This window comes from Nannospalax galili, unplaced genomic scaffold (genome assembly GCF_000622305.1).
Source record: "Nannospalax galili isolate Female #2095 unplaced genomic scaffold, S.galili_v1.0 scaffold124, whole genome shotgun sequence".
NCBI classification, from domain to species: domain Eukaryota; kingdom Metazoa; phylum Chordata; class Mammalia; order Rodentia; family Spalacidae; genus Nannospalax; species Nannospalax galili.
The window spans coordinates 1,033,276-1,036,595 of record NW_008352485.1 but is presented as its reverse complement, the minus strand read 5'-3'; the positions used below and the strand labels follow the sequence as shown (position 1 = coordinate 1,036,595).

The window sequence follows — 3,320 nt, the reverse complement described above, 5'->3', positions numbered from 1 at the left end:
GTTAATTATTAATATATATAAATGTAATACTCTATATATCTATATAAATATATAGCCCTTAATCTTAGAAAAACTACTGCAAGCTGAGTAGATCCATGCAGCATTACTTAAACAGTAATGATTAATTGGCTGGAAACCAGGACAAATGTCCTGCCTTTACAAGTTTGACTAGGGCTCCTCAATTACCCTATGAGGGAAAAATATTCCTTACCTAGGAACCCTAGGAAAAACATCCTCAGGTTAACTCTAAAGCAGGAAAGAAATTCACCAAGAAGGCCTGAATAGAAAATACATTCTGGGGGTTGGAGAGATGGCTCAGCAGTTAAGAGCACTGACTACTCTAACAGAGGATCCAGGGTTCAATTCCCAGGACCCACAAGGAAAACTGTCCATAACTCCAGTTCCAGGGAAATTTGATGCCCTCTTCTGGCCATTGAAAGCATTGTATGGTATGAGTGTACTTACATTCAGGCAATACATTTACACATTAAATAAATAAATTAATAAATAAATAAATAAATACATTTTGCATTTGATCTTTAAAACATACTTTACATATTTTCAGCATTTTTACAAGTTCTAATCACTACGCATCACTCTGTTCAGTTCCATTATTTGAATAATAAAAAAACAGCCTTTAACTTGACAGGCCTCTTCTTAGTTTTTCCTAGATTCCTATATACATGGAGGCTATTCTACATTTTCACCATGGTGCAGTCACTGATAGATACTAATTTCTCTCTCTCTCTCTTTTTTTTTTTTTTTTTGTGGAAGAGTTTTACTATGCAGCTAGCCAGGTTTGCTTTAAATACCTATCCTCCTGCCTCACCTTGAAAGTACAGAGATTAAAGTGGTGTGTCCTACAACACCTGGCTAAGAGGTACTGATTTAAATTATATTCAGAGTATACTTTTGCTTTGGCATCCAGTTCCAAATCTCAAAAACATGAAAACCGTCAACTCCCCTATGTCTTAAGAATTAGTGGAATTAAAGACACTAATTTTTTTGTGGAAGACAGAAATTCTAAGGGAACACAGTAAATTTTCTGTTTGTTATATTTTTTGAGACAAGGTCTCCCCTTGTAGACCAGGCTAGCCAAGTGCTGGGATTAAAGGAGTGTGTCACCATACCTGTGAGAATAAAAAGTTTAAAGCCTACTATTTTAAATACCTTCTTTGTAACAAAAATTCTAAAATATCTGAGATACTAAAATAAATGAGGTTAACAAATAGCTTTGATTAGTGATAATCGGTACTACAGAAGTTACTTATTATCCAGTTTCTGAGTTAACTTTTCTTATGCTTATAATTCCCTCTTCACATTAATGTCCTAAATTTACCTTTAGTGCATTTTCAGAGATAGCAACAAAGGCAGCAGGAAAGTGACCACATGGACTAGGTGCTTACATTTCAATCTAACAAACTCTGCAAGGTTTTAAAATGAGAAAACAAGTGTGACAAAACTAAGCCCCAGATAGCTAAACATATCAAAGCATTACTTCCTTTTTAAGCTCCTGACTGTCCCACTATTGTTAATGGGATTCTATGTAAAATTTTATAAATTCACCTAGAATACCAGAGGTTTAATAAGTACTAGGCATTGCTTTGTAACAACTTCAGTGTCCACCCACATTTGTCACATACAAACAAAAACCCAGAGTAAATTATATATTTTATTTCAGGAGCTAGTATTTTTATACAGTTGGAATACGGTTCTCACATTAAGTGCACAATTCACTTTTTACTAGGAGAAATAACAAAATTATTTTCTAAAGCTCATAAACTTCAATCCACCAATCTACCTTCTGCTACCAAACCATTACCAGTTAGGTAGGTGGGAGGCCTTCCTGATGGAGGGAAAGTAAAAGTAATAGAAAAAGTGGGGAAAACAGTAAGTTGCAGTTTAATTAAAAAACAGAGTCATTCAGCATTAACAAGCAATTAACATGGAACTGAGAAATTCCTATGAGAGCAAGGAAGGCGGGGAGCTCAGAGCAGAGTAAATGACACAGTGTACCACAAGATAGTGCAAAACACAGAAACGCTCTGAATGGGAAGGGGGGAGAATACATTCTGAGATAGAAAAGTTATTAAAATATTAAAGGTAGGGTTTGAGCAGTGATTTTTGTTTTGGCTAGGAAAGTGGGATCTAGGAAAGCTCGCACTCCCAGGCAACCACCCTGGAAATAAAGCATTGCTTAATGAGATAGGGGCGAGGAATAAACAATGGGGGAGGGGAGGCTGGCTCCTTACCTTTAGAGGGGATGCTGGTCCCAGGCACTCTGCCTACTGCTTCTCTGGTGGGTGGGCAGACCCCCTTCTGCTCCCGAGTGTCCTCCAGCCAGCTCAAACCTGGAAAACAGAAACCAGTAAGTAATCTAGGGGCGAGGAGAGGGCTCTGAGTACGTAGGAGCAAAGGAAAGGCTGGAGGGTGGCAAGGGCAGGCAGGCAGGCGGGAGCAGGGCTTCTCCCAACCCCGGAAGCCCCCTTCCCCTTAGGGGAGGTAACTGACTTTTACCTGTCTCCTCAGCTGCAGCTCCTCTTCCTCCTTTCAGCGTCCTCCACATTCACCAACTTCTCCATTGAAGAAACACCCCAGGCAGGGCCGGACACCGTGTTCCCGATCCTCTTCGGTGCCTTAGCGCCCCAGCCTGGAGAGCATCCAGACAGAGGATCAGGCGTGGGGGTGGCTGTCTCGGCCTCCAAGCAGCCGTGGGGAAGGGGTGCAGGGAGGAAGTGCCGGCTCGGGTTGGGGGGGCAGTCCCGGTCCAGGGGCTCAGACCTGGGGGCTGCCGCGCGCCGGGCCGGAAGCTTCCAGTTACCGAGGGACTCAGGAAGACTGGGAACAGGGAGAGCCCAAGCCGTACGAGGTCCGAAGTGCCAGCAGCTGGATGTCTGGAAAGGGGGCTTTCAGGATGCACTTTGCACTGGGCCACCCCTGCCCCCTCCCTTCAGCACTTTGGGGTCACTGGGATGGGACCAAACCTTCGGCAACCAATCAGCGGCCGTACTGGAGCCTGAGCTCTGAGCCGTAAACCAGGTCCGGAGTGGGTGGGGGGTGGGGATGAGGGGGTCCGGGGCGACCTGGTTGGTTGGTTGCTTCCTTCTCTCCTCCTCACACCAGCGGCCCCCACCCCCTGGCTGCCGTAAAGCTGCCCGTGGATTCGCGACAGTTAGAGTAGGCGGGCCTGTAGATGCTGGCTCTTATCTCCGATTGGTCACGCTCACTTCGCCCCTCAGCTTCCCGGTGGTGGTTTCCGAGGCTCCGCCCCCGACCAAGAGACTCGAAGCGGTTGCTAAGAGACACTGTACTCTCTCTCT

The 3,320-nt window shown here is 44.5% G+C and overlaps 1 protein-coding gene across 3 annotated transcripts in view; it reads right to left on the bottom strand.

The window, feature by feature from the left end:
* Asb7 (ankyrin repeat and SOCS box containing 7) overlaps positions 1-3,050 on the bottom strand; it is a 40,886-nt gene extending 37,836 nt beyond the window's left edge. For 2 of the 3 annotated variants that reach the window (XM_029554305.1, XM_008849536.3), the window contains exons 1-2: positions 2,518-3,050; positions 2,253-2,351 (exon numbers count right to left, since the gene is read on the bottom strand). The gene's annotated coding sequence lies outside the window, so the exon portion shown is untranslated. The remainder of the gene's footprint in view (positions 1-2,252; positions 2,352-2,517) is intronic. The other variant, XM_008849537.3, reaches the window with a different exon arrangement.
* Between the last annotated feature and the right edge of the window lie 270 nt (positions 3,051-3,320).